The sequence below is a fragment of the Electrona antarctica genome (genome assembly GCF_951216825.1).
Source record: "Electrona antarctica genome assembly, chromosome: 1".
Lineage (NCBI taxonomy): Eukaryota > Metazoa > Chordata > Actinopteri > Myctophiformes > Myctophidae > Electrona > Electrona antarctica.
The window spans coordinates 6,565,444-6,584,603 of NC_136806.1; the positions used below are offsets into that span (position 1 = coordinate 6,565,444).

Consider the following 19,160-nt stretch of genomic DNA (forward strand, 5'->3'; position numbering starts at 1 on the left):
ACGCAGAGAGAGAGACATGCAGACCGTGGTCATTGTTTGTGTGACATCACGTCTGTGTTATTTTTCCCGTATATAAAAACCGTCACACTGTCCACATGTTGCACACAGACAGAGGAACAACACCTTCACACTGTCCACATGTTGCACACAGACAGAGAAACAACACCTCCACACTGTCCACATGTTGCACACAGACAGAGAAACACCTTCACACTGTCCACATGTTGCACACAGACAGAGAAACACCTTCACACTGTCCACATGTTGCACACAGACAGAAACAACACCTCCACACTGTCCACATGTTGCACACAGACAGAAACAACACCTCCACACTGTCCACATGTTGCACACAGACAGAGAAACAACACCTCCACACTGTCCACATGTTGCACACAGACAGAGAGACAACACCTCCACACTGTCCACATGTTGCACACAGACAGAGAAACAACACCTCCACACTGTCCACATGTTGCACACAGACAGAGAAACAACACCTTCACACTGTCCACATGTTGCACACAGACAGAGAAACAACACCTTCACACTGTCCACATGTTGCACACAGACAGAGAAACAACACCTTCACACTGTCCACATGTTGCACACAGACAGAGAAACAACACCTCCACACTGTCCACATGTTGCACACAGACAGAGAAACAACACCTTCACACTGTCCACATGTTGCACACAGACAGAGAAACAACACCTTCACACTGTCCACATGTTGCACACAGACAGAGAAACAACACCTTCACACTGTCCACATGTTGCACACAGACAGAGAAACAACACCTCCACACTGTCCACATGTTGCACACAGACAGAGAAACAACACCTCCACACTGTCCACATGTTGCACACAGACAGAGAAACAACACCTTCACACTGTCCACATGTTGCACACAGACAGAGAAACAACACCTTCACACTGTCCACATGTTGCACACAGACAGAGAAACAACACCTTCACACTGTCCACATGTTGCACACAGACAGAGAGACAACACCTTCACACTGTCCACATGTTGCACACAGACAGAGAAACAACACCTTCACACTGTCCACATGTTGCACACAGACAGAGAAACAACACCTTCACACTGTCCACATGTTGCACACAGAGACACAACACCTTCACACTGTCCACATGTTGCACACAGAGACACAACACCTTCACACTGTCCACATGTTGCACACAGAGACACAACACCTTCACACTGTCCACATGTTGCACACAGAGACACAACACCTTCACACTGTCCACATGTTGCACACAGAGACACAACACCTTCACACTGTCCACATGTTGCACACAGAGACACAACACCTTCACACTGTCCACATGTTGCACACAGAGAAACAACACCTTCACACTGTCCACATGTTGCACACAGACAGAGAAACAACACCTTCACACTGTCCACATGTTGCACACAGACAGAGAAACAACACCTTCACACTGTCCACATGTTGCACACAGACAGAGGAACAACACCTTCACACTGTCCACATGTTGCACACAGACAGAGAAACAACACCTTCACACTGTCCACATGTTGCACACAGACAGAGAAACAACACCTTCACACTGTCCACATGTTGCACACAGACAGAGGAACAACACCTTCACACTGTCCACATGTTGCACACAGACAGAGAAACAACACCTTCACACTGTCCACATGTTGCACACAGACAGAGAAACAACACCTCCACACTGTCCACATGTTGCACACAGACAGAGAAACCACACCTTCACACTGTCCACATGTTGCACACAGACAGAGAAACACCTTCACACTGTCCACATGTTGCACACAGACAGAGAAACAACACCTTCACACTGTCCACATGTTGCACACAGACAGAGAAACACCTTCACACTGTCCACATGTTGCACACAGACAGAGAAACACCTTCACACTGTCCACATGTTGCACACAGACAGAAACAACACCTCCACACTGTCCACATGTTGCACACAGACAGAGAAACAACACCTCCACACTGTCCACATGTTGCACACAGACAGAGAAACAACACCTCCACACTGTCCACATGTTGCACACAGACAGAGAAACAACACCTCCACACTGTCCACATGTTGCACACAGACAGAGAAACAACACCTCCACACTGTCCACATGTTGCACGTTGACTTCTTGCCATGAAGTCAACGGCGGCAACTATAGCCGCAATTTGCCATTGACCTGATACGGTTAGGTTCCCTTAGTTTTTGCCTGGAGGACAAATCAGAATCTTTAGGTTTTCAGAGGTACCTACGGGGAATTATTCTCAGCCACACCCCTAGTCCAAACCCCAGAAAACTTAGCAAACAGAAAAGTCCTATCTGATTGTATAGAGGGTATGCGTGTGACATCATCATCATCATACCCGGAAGTTATGCGGGAACGCCTACTGAGTGTCAAAAAACTACTTTCTGGCCTTAATTGACAGCCCATTCATCCAAACAGAATCTGATTGCATTAAACGACATTAAACTAAGTTAAACTCACTTTGCCACTCGATCTGCCATTCACTTTATGCATGCGTATACCCTCTATTGCACGACGTCAAACTCACCAACATGGCAGCTGTATATACGAAAAGCTTGAATTAACCTCTGTCTATTTGTTCTATATGATATCATTTATTTTCGTAAAATCAGACGATCAAAGTAAAACATGAAAATATGAAATAAAACATGTAAAGTCAGACATCTCAGTGGTCTGCATGGTGTGTGGTCCATTCCAGGGACGTGCAGAGAGTCTTAGAGAGGCAGGGGCTGAAATCTCGTAAGAGGGCACTTTTGGACAAAAATACTAGCGAAAATAGCAGATCTACAAGCGCGACGCGTTGAGAGCTTGTAGATCGGCTATTTTCGGGGTGCAACCCAGCACTCTTTATACTGCATCTACTGGAGATGCAGGTGTAACGACATGGATTTCGAAACATATTAGTTCAACGCAAAATGCTGCGTTCAAGTTCAGGAGACTTTGGGGAAAAATATGAATTCTCCTGAATGCTGCCTTCCTTCTGGTATAATGGAATGGAAAGGAAAGGAGGGCATTTGTATTTCTTTCACCGTCACTGCATGAAAAGAGGAGTTAACGGACAATTATGGGCAGGGCTGGACTGGCCACAGGACGTACCGGGCATATTCCCGGTGGGCCGCGACCGTAGGGGGCCGCCATGATCAGGCAGGCCAATAGGTGGCAGGCCACCAGGAAAGATCCGGGCGTGCTGCCATTCTGCCAGTGCCATCATGATAATTTCACTGTACCTGTATCAGTGAGTGACAAATAAACCCTCTAGAAAGGGTTGTGTAGTTGTCTGTTGGTTTGTATCATTTATGTTCTGTAAAAGTGGTGGTGTTAGGGCTTGTTTGTTTGTGTGTGCCTCGACGGAGCGGGCGGTAGAGTTTCTGCTATCTGTGTGCTGTTTGTGGTGGGCCGGTCTGGGCCAAATTTACGCGAAAATGACCGGGCCGAATTTGTGTCCCAGTCCAGCCCTGATTATGGGCACTGTATTTTGCCCGTAAACCTCAAGTTTAGCAGCATATACAGTTAATATACGGTAATATACAGGTGTGATGGTACAATTCGGGAGTTTACCGGAGTTTGTTTGAAAGTTTAACGGGAGTTTCCTGTAATATACACATCCGTATTCCATGCTGTTTGCGCAGTGGTAGTAAACGCTGCATTCGTGGTCTGGAGAGGGGCAGTTGTTTTACAGACGGGGGGTAAATGGGGCAGGGGGCTGAAGCCCCCTTTGATGTCTATGTGTGCACGTCCCTGGTCCCCTCGATCGTATCCAGAGCAGCTCGTTGACCCCTGACCCCCGGGCCGAGGACCGGCTGGCGCGCTGTTGGTTTTACCTCATTGATTCCCGATGCCTCGTCGATGGGACGCGACAGGGTAATTAGCGAGCCGAGAGAGCAGACTAATTGACGGCCTGATCAACCCGCGGTTGTGCACCAGGCCTGCAGGTCACACCGTTTAATCACTGTTAATGATGCTACGCTAACGATACTCTGTGTGTGTGTGCGTGTGTGTGTGTGCGTGTGTGTGTGTTAATGAGCGCATTGCACACATTTCCATGTGTGTGCTTACCAGCATATGACAGAGAGAGGGGGGGGGGGGGGGGGGGGGGGGGGGAGAGAGAGAGAGAGAGAGAGAGAGAGAGAGAGAGAGAGAGAGACGGACAGACTATGTTATAATCCTAAAGTTTCCAAACAGCTGCAGTAAATAACATTTAATGTGCTACTGTTGAAGTGCTAGAAGTGCCATCTCAGCCCACTGATGATGTCATTCCATTAAGGCTCCACCAATCAGCGGGATCGATCATTGCAGAAGAAGAGGGTGATGCTATGACCATGACTGCGTACTCCCAGCCAATGGGGTCAGACGCTATATGACCACTACGTACTCCCAGCTAATGGGGTCAGTCGCTATATGACCACTACGTACTCCCAGCCAATGGGGTCAGATGCTATCTGACCACTACGTACTCCCAGCCAATGGGGTCAGATGCTATATGACCACTACGTACTCCCAGCCAATGGGGTCAGATGCTATATGACCACTACGTACTCCCAGCCAATGGGGTCAGACGCTATATGACCACTACATACTCCCAGCCAATGGGGTCAGACGCTATATGACCACTACTTACTCCCAGCCAATGGGGTCAGACGCTATATGACCACTGCGTACTCCCAGCCAATGGGGTCAGATGCTATATGACCACTACGTACTCCCAGCCAATGGGGTCAGACGCTATATGACCACTACGTACTCCCAGCCAATGGGGTCAGACGCTATATGACCACTACGTACTCCCAGCCAATGGGGTCAGACGAGCTGCAACGATGCCCTGACTTCTGCTATATCATTTGAACCAATTGAGCCCCCAAGTCTGCTCTGTTCAAGTGCACTTATTAAAAGCACCCTTGGCGGCAGCGGCACGGGACCCTCGTGTGAAACAGTTCCTGCATGTGTCACTAGCTAGCTGGACAAATATAACGACGACGTTGGGATCGTAATGTCATATTTTAGACTAGAGTGGTGCCCGTTGGGCACTGGCCTACTTGGAACGATGCAAGTTGGAAATGCACGCCCCACCCAGATATTATGTCTGTGTCCCTTTTCTCCATATATGGACCCTGGGCAGGGGCCCTGTCCAGATGTCAGAGCAGGCCAGCTTACGGAGTTATGCGTCAGGCATACCCAGATTAGGGTTGGGATTCGGAACCGGGTCCATTTCAGACCCGGTTCCGACATTGCGGATCCGGAGCCGGTTCCATCGTTTTTTTATTAACGGTTCCCCAAACGGTTCTCATCAGTCGTCATTTAGCTCCGCTGTGTCTGCGTGTGCATGCAAGCAGAGCCTGGGGTGACGTCACCCCACCTACAGAGTGAGTGGGGTCGGGGAAAATACGCCCACTGTTCTGTGCATTCAGCGACCGCCGCGGAGCGAGTGGGACACTATGTCGCACAGATCTCTCTCCAAAGTGTGGTTAACAGAGAGGGAAATGAGCACGCAAAGTGCAATAAATGCGATGCTATAGTTCCCTCTGCAAAGGTTGTTGCAACTTGTACCACGTCCACATTGAGGAAACATCTCAAAATCAATATGCCTACACGAGTCCACAACTCACGAGAACCGGCACATCGCGTTTGTGAGCCATGCGGAAAGCCGTGCCCGCTCTCCCCGCAGCTTGAAATGAAATGAAATGAAATGAAATCTATATTTACCCAGGGTATCTGGGCTAAGCTCAAGAACTTGTTTCCAGCCAGGCCCTGCTCATAGAACACATTTCATCGTAGTGGTTGATGCCTTGTTCAAGGGCATTTCAGCGGTGGTAATTTTTAACGTGTCGGACGGCTGATTCGAACTGGGAACCTTCCGGTATCTAGACCGTGCCGCTATCCGTTCGGCCACCGCTGCCACCGCTTCACCACAGCCGACGGGGGACGATCTGATGCAAGGCTGGTTTACTTTCCCCAGGCTAGTAACGTAATAGAAAATAAAAACTACTAACGTCTACAGAGCTTTTCATTAGGCGTATTGTACAACTGTTGTTAATGGTGTTAATTTAGAACGCCAATGACTCGACGTCTTTCTGTCTGATATTTTATGAATCACGTTAACTATAGAGCCAAATCAATTTGTCTGCACTTATTTTTTACAACTTATAAGCAACTCAACTGCTTTTGATTTGGCTCTAAATTAATCACGTGACTGTTGAGAGCCCAGCGTTTAGGTGCATATACCTCCATAGATTGATGATGATTTTATAATCCAAGAAAGCACTATGGCTTGTTTCCATTAGGGTAAGGGGTCCTTCATATTACATTAATCTGAACATTAAAGACAACATTTGTCACCACAACAATATCATTATTGCAATGTGTACTGTATATTTAATATACAGTAGGCTACAAATTGCAATATACAGTACAAATTGCAACAATAATATTGTTGTGGTGGCTAGCTGCTGGTGGTGGTGGTGAAGTTTAAATAATAGTGCCACCTCATAATTGTAAAGTGCATTTTCAATAATTGAATTAATGAATTTGTGTTTATTATGTACTTGGTTAGGTTAGTTATAATATAAGCATAATCTATGTCAGAAAAAAGGGGGAAAAAAATAATATTAGGATCCGTTAAGGGAACCGTTAGGAACCGGAACCGTTAAGAGGGATCCGGGAAGGATCCGGAACCGTTAAAATCCTAACGAATCCCAACCCTAGCCCAGATATGGAGTGCTGTGATGTCAGAACATGGGCAGGGGCCCCATGTCCAGAGTCCTGGCAGAGGTCTTTTTGTGAAGGTTCTGGACAACCGTGGGTCCGACCGACTCGACACCGGGCATGTGCACCCCTGTGGTGTGGAGTTACGTGGATTACACAGTACACACACACACAGAGATTTGGTGCATTTATAGATATATAGAAGGACCTCGTACTGTCGTACTGCACTGTCATTTATAGATATATAGAAGGACCTCGTACTGTCGTACTGCACTGTCATTTATAGATATATAGAAGGACCTCGTACTGTCGTACTGCACTGTCATTTATAGATATATAGAAGGACCTCGTACTGTCGTACTGCACTGTCATTTATAGATATATAGAAGGACCTCGTACTGTCGTACTGCACTGTCATTTATAGATATATAGAAGGACCTCGTACTGTCGTACTGCACTGTCATTTATAGATATATAGAAGGACCTCGTACTGTCGTACTGCACTGTCATTTATAGATATATAGAAGGACCTCGTACTGTCGTACTGCACTGTCATTTATAGATATATAGAAGGACCTCGTACTGTCGTACTGCACTGTCATTTATAGATATATAGAAGGACCTCGTACTGTCGTACTGCACTGTCATTTTCGTCACGCACTCCCCACTATGCCGATCGCTGTATTTCTGACCTCTACTCCTGCCCACTTTAAACGGCGCTGCCATTTAGGGAAGTTGTATTTATACACAGTTTCGGGAGAACAGACCTCCTTCCGCTCACCTTAACCACTCCTCACCTGCCTTTCATTATCACCCGGCCAATCGCCGGTGCAATCACCACAGTATAAATACACCTGCGATCTCTCAACCAAGTTGTTTGTGCTGCTCCACGACAGACCAAACATGGGTTGTGAGTACTGCACTTGCACTGCACACTGTAGATCGGCTATTTTCACTATTCTTCACATTTTGCCATCCACCTCCACCCCAACCTCCTCCTTACGCCTCGATTCTCTAGGAATCCAGGGGGGGGGGGGGCAGTGACGGAGCAGAGACGACCAACAGCTCACCCCGAGTAGAGCAAAGATGACCGTCAGCTTTGACCCCCCCTTTTCCCCTCACTGTATATGTCTCTTTTCCCTTTTTACCTCCATTATGATGAATTCCTGTTCTGTTCTTTGTCTATATAGAAGTGTCTATTTGTACGTCTCTAAATGTTTTGATGAATTGAACATGGTGGACCCTGTTGTAAAGAAGTGTAATGCTTAATTGGGTCGTCCACTCACAGTTAACTGTTAATACATTTTTCAATCAATCAATCAAGCTCCAGAGACTACGCCCCCACCCTGAGTCTCGCCCTACCTTGGGTTCCTCACTCCACTCCGCATTCATCTCATTCTGTTTCAATAAACTGTTAATCTTGAGCGAAGGTGTGGTCTCTTACTAGTGAATAGAGAATAAAAAGCAGCGTAATGCATCAAGCCCCTGCAGGGCCACGATCCGTCGGTCCTCTCCAAGCATTGATGTTATTACATCAATTACAATGTAGGCGTTTAGCAGACGCTCTTAATCCAGAGCGATTTACAAAAAAGCATGGGAATACATCACATACATACAAATTAGTTATCGTTAATCATACGTGACGTACTGAATGTGGACACAGAAATGGCCGGTGGTGGAGTACTCTGTCACGGTGAGACAAAGGGTAGGACCCAAATGCAGGACAAGAGCAGGAATGTTCACATTTACTGATTTATTTATGCAGTTAAGCTTACAAACAAAAGTAAGAAAATCAGAAAATTCCAAAAAGCTAAAAACTCTTCCAAAAAGGCACGAAACAGGATAGCAAACCTTTCGAAGAGCAATCAGTAAAGTCCAATAAAGCAGAACCTAGTCTCAGAAATGCAAAAACACCAAGAACTAGGAACTCAGTACAGCTCGGGGACCAGGATGTATGTTCTGACAGGGTGTTTGTGGAATGAATGAGTCCAGGGAGCAGGGTAATTGCAGGAATGTTCACAGGTGTGGAGGCACTGTTGGGCTGAAGAGGGAGTGGGAACAGGTGTGTGACAATGACTGAGAGTGGGAGTGGCTGACAGGGAGACTTGGGGCTCCATTTTCGTCACCGCTAAACCCCTTATCCCTAAACTTCTTTGCCTTTTTTTTTTTTTCCCCAACAATATATTTATTTTCCTTTTTTACACTTAATGACAATACAAATATACAAAAAAACAACAACAATGAACAGTACAAGACAATTACTGATATAAAGAAAGCAAAACAACAATAACCAAAAACAACAAAACAAAACAAAAAACAACAACAACAGCACTACTCCTCTTCAGCTCCATCCATTAAATGTGACAAATTATTGTTCTTTATGTATCTTATAAAACGGCCCCACACCTCCTGAAACATTTCTTGTTTGTCCTTAAGAATGTATGCAATCTTTTCCAAAGGTAAACATAAAGACAATTCCCTGAACCACTGTGTAATACTTGGTTTGTCTGGCCTCTTCCAGGTCAATGCTATCACTCTCTTAGCTTGTAAAATACATATATCTATAAACATTTGTTCATTACGCTTTATCTTGTGTCCCTCCGGATATAGACCGAGCAGGAAGAACTTCGGTTCTGGTACAATATTTATTGACAAAATCTTCTGTATTTCCTGCCCGACCTTCCGCCTTTTTTTTTTTTACTATTTTGAAAAACATTTTTGTAATAGTTCAACTAGCTCATAGCGCGCCCCGAGTGGCGCACTACGAGCTTGTAGGTCTGCTATTTTTGAAAAGTTTAAAAACAGCACAGTAAATCATATTCAGTGCTGCTATTGTTGAAATGGTAGAAGTGCCATCTCGGACCAATGATGATGTCATTCCATTAAGACTCCATCCATCCATGCACCGGTCAGTGGGTCAGTGGGTACAATTAATACCTCAGAATTAGTTACGTACATAAATTATACTTCCACCGCTGGAAATGGGACCAAGGATGGAAAAGACAGACAGACAGACAGACAGACAGACAGACAGACAGACAGACAGACAGACAGACAGAGGAGTGGTAGGAACATGATATACAGAGAGAGACTGAAGTACAAAAGATAGAGAGAGGGAGGTGGGAGTGTGAATATGATACTGCGAGTGAGTGAGAGAGAGAGAGAGAGAGAGAGAGAGAGAGGGGGGGGGGAGAGAGAGAGAGGGAGAGGGAGAGGGAGAGGGAGAGGGAGAGAGGAGAGAGAGGAGAGGAGGGAGGGAGAGAGGGAGAGAGGGAGAGAGAGAGAGAGAGAGAGAAAGAGAGAGAGAGAGAGAGAGAGAGAGAGAGAGAAAGAGAGACAGAGAGAGAGACAGAGAGAGAGAGAGAGAGAGAGAGAGAGAGGGCTCCTAAATCCGTTGAGGGAGCTTAGAAGAGAGAAGGCCACAGATAGCCATGAAAATCCGGTCATTTTATCCACCCAATAAACACACTGAACACAGTGCATATAATCCTTCTATTTTCATGCGGGGATTTTTATCTCTTATCTGAGCTGACCACAATGGCCAGAGCTCTGGCGCGGAGGGCCGTAAAAATAATAGGACCGCACGGAGAAAGAATCAAAAGAGAAAGGCATATTTATTCTTCCATAGGCTTTTTTTAAAGCCGAAAAATAATATTGCAGCCATGCCGGCCCCTATAGAGTTGTTTTGATGTTGATTTTTTTGGAATCACAAGCTAATGCATGCAGGGGACAATGTTGTAAAATGTAACATCGGGACACAAAACGCATAGTGTAGCGTTGTGTAAGCGTTCAACCTGTCACAATGCAAGGGACCTAAATACTGCCTTGGATACAGTAGATTCTGCTCTTTTAATGGTATTTGAAAGTTCCGGACACAAATAAAGCCAACTTTCAAACTGACATTGGCAAAGTAGATACTGGGCATGAGATTACAGGTGAAAACGTATTTTTATTTTCTTTAAATAGCGAAAATAGCGATGGCTATTTGGTGCCGTGTGACATTGTCGTATACACCTACGTATAAATTAAGGGCTTAAAGCTGATAAGCAATAATATGTCAAAATCTTAATGACCTTTTTTTTTTATCCCAAAAAAATTTAGTCTCTGACACATCTAGGGGCCACAATCTGCATTCAAAGATTTTCCTAAAAGCTTTGTCATTGGTCGATTTGCCTGTCTGCTTCCTGATTGGTTAGTCACTGCGACCGGGTTTTTTTTTCAACCAATGACAAAGCTTCTAGGAAAATCTTTGAATGCAGATTGCGGCCCCTAGATGCGTCACAGAGACTACATTCTTTTTGGGAGCGTTCTACCCATTGCTGGCTGTCTGGATACCACAAAAATTAAAAATATTAATTCATATTTTGACATATTATTGCTTATAGCAGCTTTAAGTGTGTTTTAGTGTGCTGGTGTCTGGAATATGTGTCCTAGCACACAAACTGCATTGCTCAGGAATCCAAATGAGCTTCACCAATCTGTGTGCAGTGGTGTTGGTGGAGCGGTCACAGCTTGTTTGCAGCGACAGAGGACGGGGGAGTCACAGCATTTTGCCAACCGAGGGGAACTGTGACTTGAATGTAGGCATTTTGATGCTGCTGGCCTCTCCTGGGAGGCTGGGTCTAGGCACAGGGCAACGCAGGGCCGGCCCGGCTTAGCCACTTCAAAGAAAGAACACTTCAAACTCAAGGGAACGGCGGGCAGCTGCACTGTGAGTTCAACTTTAGGCGCTGCGGGCTGCGGTGAAAATGGCATTGAAAGAAAAAAAACCCCAAATGAATTCAGACACAATGCTGGCAAACTGTCCTATACTATAGTGTGATGCTGCGTTCAGTCTGGCGGCGAAACAAAGCAACAGGGTGCAAGTCATTTCTTTAATGATCGTAGCTGCGGGCGGAGCCAAGGCAGCTGGGGGGGGGGGGGGGGAAGCACTTAAAAAGCAAAAGATGTCTATAATGGCTTTCTAAGTAACGTTGTCTTTGGGACGATTAAGGCGACCCGTTGATCTGATAATGACGTGGGCAGTCGACGGGTCATCTGCATGGAGCAGTGCTCTGTGCAGGGTCAAACCCCAGGGGGTGCACGGACAGACAGACAGACAGACAGACAGACAGACAGACAGACAGACAGACAGACAGACAGACAGACAGACAGACAGACAGACAGACAGACAGACAGACAGACAGACAGACAGACAGACCGCAGTGGGATTCTTTTGTATTGTTTTTTGCTGAGTCAGGGGATGGCACCATTATCTTGTTCTGCGTGCTGCCAGTGCGGGCACATCCCTGCCAGCATAGGAGAGACCAGGCAGCCGGCCAGCTCCGTTATCTAAGCAACAGGGAGCATGAAATATGTCCAGGCAACATCCCTGGACAGCTATAGTGTGGACCTTTAATTACGCTCTAAACTAGAAGACAGAGGACCCCGGGTCTCCCCTCATAATGCAGGCTCTCCACCTCGACTTGTAGATAATTACGCTTTACGTCAGAACACTAACAACACGCTGTCAGACACTATGGGCCCTATTATGCATGTCTTAAGTACCAGGTCTTATTACTTAACTTAAGACCTGGAGGCGTGATCAATGCCATTTGGCTATTCTGAGTGGCCAAACAGCATTGACCACGCCTCCAGGTCTTAAGTTAAGTCATAAGACCTGGTACTTAAGACACGCATAATAGGGCCCTATAGGTCTACGTTTAACCGTAACCTCAAGACACCACACGGCTCGGGGGACATCATGGGCTCTCTAGGAATCCCTGTAGCATACAGTGCATTAGATTTAACCCATTTTGGACTGAGGTCGATTACAAAAAAAGGCTTCAAATTTTTTCTGAAAAACCTATGTTTCTATGTCAGTGGTGCTCAACCTTTTTCATGTCAAGGACCCCCAGAAATATCTCTATTTGGCCGCAAACCCCCATCTGAAAATATGTAGTTCCAGGGACCTCACCCAGTAGCAAAGATTTGAGTTCAACACGTTCACTCTGAAATAATTCAAAGATTTGCGCCACATTCTCACGATTTTCCCAAAAAATTGCAGATCTACAAGCTCATAGCGCGCCACTCGGTGGCGCACTATGAGCTTGTAGATCTGCTATTTTTCAACAGCTAAAGCATAACATAATGCTTAAAACGCCAAAAGGGGTTCCCGCCCAGTATGGGTTAAAGGAGAATTTCATTTAGTTGCAGTTGTTTAGTCCTCAAAAAAAGTGGTCCAGATGTTGCAAAAAACGCATCATTGGCCAGCTATGCCCTATACCCGACCATAAGCCCTCAATGGGCGTTGGGTTTTTAGTGCTAATTCGCTTATTTCCATCGCTCGAAAATCCTTTTTTTAAATACTATCTTCATAATGTGAATAGTTTCCCAAGCGACACACTTTACTCCATACTAACGCCGTTGCTGTGTTCCAGCCCTAAAGCGTGAACTCTCGCGAGACTTCGCGAGCTCCATGGAAGTGGACGGAGCTCACGAAGTCTCGCGATAGACGAGAGTTCACGCTTTACGGCTGGAACACGTCAACGCCGGCCTTTCTATGAAGTAAAGTGTGACGCTTAACATACTGTTGACATTATGCAAGAGAAGATTTATACAAAAATTATTGATTTTCGAGCGATTTAGATGGAAGCGAATTAGCACTAAAACCAATCAATTCATGAGTTTCAAATGTAGTCCTACACCTGCCATGTTGGGGACCAACACAGGTGTTTCAATTCGTCTGAACAGTCTGATTGGTGTAGAACTAATGGATTTGTTTGAGACACCCGTTTGGTCCCCAAAATGGCAGCTGTGTAGGACTACATTTGAAACTCATGAATAGTACTGATTAAACGTGATAATGTCCCATTTGATGACATGACAGCGCATCGAAGCGGCGCTGCTGCAATAAAAGGCCTTATCTGTTGGAGAAGCTCCCGTTCCGCTGCCTGTCAGGTTGTCACAGTGAAGGTGACTGCAGGACACTGAGGACAGGCGTCAGCCCAGCATCACTGTGGCGTATTTATACTATATATACCAGGGCAGCGATTTGGGCTGAAAGCTAATGGAGCTTAGTTGTTTTGTTGCAAAAAGCCTTTGAAGCGAATGATTGAAAGTTGTGAAACACAGAAGGAGGCCTATAGCTATAGCATTATCCAGACCACCACTCCACCCGAATGAACCAAACACACACAGAGGAGGTGAGTTGTGGAAAGGTAGAGAGAGAGAGAGAGAGAGAGAGAGAGAGAGAGAGGTACCCTAATAAATAAGAGAATGGAACATCCCTCCTTACTGGCCTATACCTAGCCTGGATCCAGCCCAAAGACCCCGCCCACTCTCTGAGTGGACTGCATCTCTTGGTCTGGTGTTGCACTGTGAACCTATAATTTCTTCGGTACAAAAATGTATTATCCAATGAGAAACGGTGGTGGGTCTAACGAACAACCAATCAGCGCCGAGTCCTGTTTTCAGCGTCATCACGCAGCGCAACACACAGAGGAAGGAGGGAAAAACAACACCAATGGCTACTGGTTGAGGGAAATTCTAATCCCCTCCCCCTTGAAATCGCTCAGACAGGAGACAATGTCAGACTGAAGCTTCAAGAAAGCTACAGTCTGATAATCAGGCTAGCCTATACCGGCATGCGCACTGAAGCCTCTCCAATTGATCTAAAATGCTGCAGCTCGCTCGGTCTTCAACCAGCCAAAATTCTCACACGTCTCCCCCCTTCTCCGCTCCCTCCATTGGCTCCCGGTCACTGCCCCTCCCCCTTCTCCGCTCCCTCCATTGGCTCCCGTTCGCTCCCGTTCGCACAGTGTACAAAACTCTGATGCTGGCACCGCCTTATATCTTGCAAGTATGATCGAACCCTACAAACCCTCCCGCGCGGTCAGATCAGCCGACGCAGGGAAGCTGGAAGTACTTTCACTAAAAACGCCGGGACCTACAAGCTTGTAGATCTGCTATTTTTCAATAGCTAAATTATAACATAATGTTTAAAACACCAAAAGGGGTTCCCGCCCAAAATGGGTTAACTGTCCTTTTGCGCAGATCACGCAAACCTCCGCAAAAAAAAAAGGACAATATCGATGGCCTCCAACTGTAGGTATTTGGTACAAAGCAAAGCAAAGTTCTTTGTTTACCCTGCAGGGTGAATGGACTGAGCTCGAGATGCTTGTTTACAGCCAGGCCCTGCTCATAGAACATTTCATGGTAGGGGTTCAATGCCTTGCTCAAGGGCACTTCAGCGGTGGTAATTTGAATGTGCCGGTCCGGCGATTCAAACTGGCGACCTTCCGATAACAAGACCGCTCCACAAACCGTTCGGCCACCGCTGCCCCTAACAGCAACTGTACAACTGTAAAGAATCAGCAGGTACAGGACAAGTAATGTAAATAGCATCCCACAAAAATAATAAGTTGGCCCAAAGCCTAAACTAACATCCCTGCCATGCATGGCAATAAAGTATTGCAGGGAAGCTGGAGGTACCTTCACTAAAAACGCCGGGACAGCGCTCCACACGTCCCAAACTCTTCTCCCTTCTGGCTCCAAAACTATGGAATGCACTTCCCATCACAGTCAGAACTGTAGCCTCACTCCCAATCTTCCGCCGTAGTCTGAAAACCCACCTCTTCAGACTCCACCATGACCCGTAGCACTTGCCCTAGCCTAGCCCCTTAGATAGCACATTATGTAGACTTAGATAGTATTTTAAACAGACCTATAGCTTGTTACGTAGACAGCTCTAGAATTGCACTTTATGTAGTCATAGCACTTTATAGTACACATGTATAATATATTATATAGTATGTATAGTTAACATAGATACTCCACTGTTACGTTCTTAGTTTATGATTCATGATAACTACTTTTTATATATGTGATGTATGCCATGCTTTTGTTATTGCTTAATGTAAGTCGCTCTGGATTAAGAGCGTCTGCTAAATGCCTAAATTGTAAATTGTAGTATACAAGCAGGTGGAACATATGTCACAATATGTCCCAAATTATAATGTCACAATGGTAGACGATACATCCACTTACACATTTTTCCACTCAAAGGGCTAGAAACCAGCAGATGGCTTTGGATGGAACTTCAGATAACACACAAACATGTTGCTTGTGTTGCCAACATGTAGAACCAGGATCACTTCCTGTACTATAAGGACTGCAGCACATTCAAATAAACAGCGCCCCCTGGAGACAGGGAGGTACTAACTTAAAGAATGATGTAGCAACTATGCCACCTAGTGGCAGTAAAGCAAAAACAGGGAATATGTTCCATGACATGGATAACATGTTATGTAGACATAGCACTCTATAGTATAGGCCTATATGCATAGTTTCATTATATAGATTTTCCACGGTTCATAGCTTACATATGATACATGATGACTATTTGTATACATTATGTAGGCTATTACCATGTTTTTGTTCTTACTTGTAAATCCCTCTGGATTAAGAGCGTCTGCTAAATGCTTAAATTGTGATTGTAATGTAAACAGAGGGGAAGGTTTGAGAGAGAGAGATTAAAACCCATTTAGGCCTGACGTCGAAATTTAAAAAAAAAGTCTTCTGAAAGAATATATTCAAAGATGTGTGCCGCATTTTCACGATTAAAGAAAAATAGCAGACCTACAAGCTCGTAGCGCGCCACTCGGTGGCGTGCTATGAGCTTGTAGATCTGCTATTTTTCAACAGCTAAAGTATAACATAATGCTTAGTTAAAAAAAACACCAAAAGGGTCCAGAATGGGTTAAAGAGCAGAAGTGTCCTGCGACCCGTTAAATGTCCGGGGCAGATTGGCTTTCTGTTTGTGCCAACATGGGTGGCGGCCATCTTGACCAGGTGCCAACGTTTAATGAGAGCCGGCGTGGAGGAAGACATGTTGTCGCTCCACACGGGTCTTCCCTGTAGAGACACAGCTCTGTCAGTCGGCCATGGATCCAGGTGACATCGCACGTTCATTATCAGCTTAACCCATTTTGGGCGGGAACATGCTTTAGATATTGAAAAATAGCAGATCTACAAGCTCATAGCGCGCCACCGAGTGGCACGCTACGAGCTTGTAGGTCTGCTATTTTTGAAAAATCGAAGAACGACTGACATAGAAACATAGCTTTTTCCGAAAACTGTCAGGATGTAGAAGACATTTTTAGAATCTGATCTCAGGTCAAAATGGGTTAATTGTCACCTCGTCCAGAACGCTCTGTGCAGTAATATTATACATAGTACAACGTGTCTGTGTGCGTGCGTGCGTGCGTGCGTGCGTGCGTGCGTGCGTGCGTGCGTGCGTGCGTGCGTGCGTGCAGGTCAATGTGTGTACACATATCAAAACGGACGTGTTTTGATGACATTGACCTTTCTGATCTTGAATTAAACACGTCTCTGGGAATTCAGAATGGGAAAACATAAGCGTGAGTGACCCAGGTATAGGATGGTATCGAATAGTTCAAATAGCCGATCTATTTAACTAAACGTTTCAAATAATTGTAGTGGAGTAAACACTACAGTAGGGGAGAGCCGCCACGGTTGTAACGCGTCATGGTTGTAACATGAACGTTATCTCTTGATTGGTCAACGCCATCATGACACCATCGCGTCAGTATGTGTAGTTAGTTACTTTATTGACAAATGTATAAAACATTGGGTCCAAACAATAATAAAAAACCTATGAATCAATGTACAGCAACGTACTCTACGTGCCCAGGAAGTTTGAAGTGTTTACCTTCATCCTACAGGGAATTATTGGCGAAAAACTGACTTTTCTCAAAATGCGTACAATTTTACACCTGGAGTATTATGTGGGCTACAATTTTTTTTCTTTGATGTTGGTGAATAAAAATCCACATGGATGTCTTCATGCTTATGTTCTTCATTAGTTTGCATCGTGTTTAGACGGAATGCACGTTCATTCTGGTCTGTAGCAACACCAAAGAACAACTTGCAAAAGTGGGTCAATTGTAACACACGCCATACCATTAAATACCATTATGTAATATTTACATATTTGACATATTGGCCAATATTATATGTTCAGTCAGCTGTCTTTCATTACAGAGTGTATTCTAAATTAGTTTAGGGTTGTATAACATTGTACAACTCAATCAATCAAACGTTTGTTTAATCAATGTATTTTCCCATTGAACTGATTCAAACGCCCAAACTGGTACACCCGGTACTATTTAATATTTCCCTTATGTTTGATACATTCTCTTATCACATCCATGGTATGAAAACAATGTTAAGGAGTTGCTTCAATGAAATATAATTGCTTTAAGCTGAAAACGATATGTTTAATGGTGTTTTTTAGCGTTGTTACATTTATCACGCATGCCGTTACAATTAATCCGATATGCGCAGCAAATGTAACACTGGAACAGCGTCCACGTTCGGTTTAATAACTCCCGACCTGTTTTATCAATTGAAAAACTTGAAGTGGTTTATGGTAGCAGACATGTGTAGGTCCGTTGCCTGAAAATATTACATATGTAGATAAACGGATCTCTGAGTAAAAGAGTGAAACGTGCAAAGTGTTACAACCCTGCAAAGTGTTCTCCCCTACAATTTGTCTCTGAGATACAGTGGAGTATAGAAATACTAGTAAACATATTGAAAATTGGAAATATTTATGTACAGTATACTTGACCGTTAGTTACTTTTTACACCACTGAGTACATCTCATGTACAGTATAAAGCCTTCTTCTGCGTTGCTCACAAACCATCACAGGAGAAAACAAAAGGACTGTCTCTTCACACAATGTTCTGCTGACTTCAGAAGGACGTCTCCTCCGATAACCCATTTTGGACTGAGGTCGATTAAAAAAAAAGGCTTCTAAATCCTAACATTTTTCTGAAAAACCCATGTTTCTGTATCAGTGGTGCTCAATGTTTCATGTCAAGGACCCCAAAAATTATATGTAATTGGCCACCGACCACCATCTGAAAATATGTTGTTCCAGGGACCTCCTCCCAGAAGATTACATTCAAAGGTACATTTTCACGATTTTTCAAAAATAAAAAAAGCAGACCTACAAGTTCATAGTGCGGCACTCGGTGCCGCGCTGTGAGCTTGTAGATCTGCTATTTTTCCAATAGCTAAATTATAACATAATGCTTTAAAACACCAAAAGGGGTTCCCGCTCAGAATGGGATAAAGAGCCGACATACTGAGACTGTCACCAGCCTTAAATAGCCCCGACAGTTAGAAGACCCAAACACTCCCTTTGGGATGGTTGTTCAGAGGCCGTTCATTTAAATAAATAAATACAGTCACTGATGGGGGTATTTTCACCGCTGACAGGACTCTTTCTATACTCTCAGGTATACGAACCTTCTCATAATTCATTCTGACGTACTGTACTGTACTGTACTGTACTGTACTGTACTGTACTGTACTGTACTGTACTGTAC

At 44.9% G+C, this 19,160-nt stretch overlaps 1 protein-coding gene across 2 annotated transcripts in view; it reads right to left on the reverse strand.

The window, feature by feature from the left end:
- The window catches only part of ctnnd2b (catenin (cadherin-associated protein), delta 2b), a 194,432-nt gene that overhangs the window by 147,511 nt on the left and 27,761 nt on the right, over positions 1 to 19,160 (reverse strand). Inside the window, exon 1 of one of the 2 annotated variants that reach the window (XM_079512053.1) lies at positions 8,616 to 8,720. The exons of the other annotated variant lie outside the window; for it this stretch is intronic. The gene's annotated coding sequence lies outside the window, so the exon portion shown is untranslated. Of the gene's footprint in view, positions 1 to 8,615; positions 8,721 to 19,160 lie in introns of those variants that run through there. 2 annotated transcript variants of the gene reach the window in all.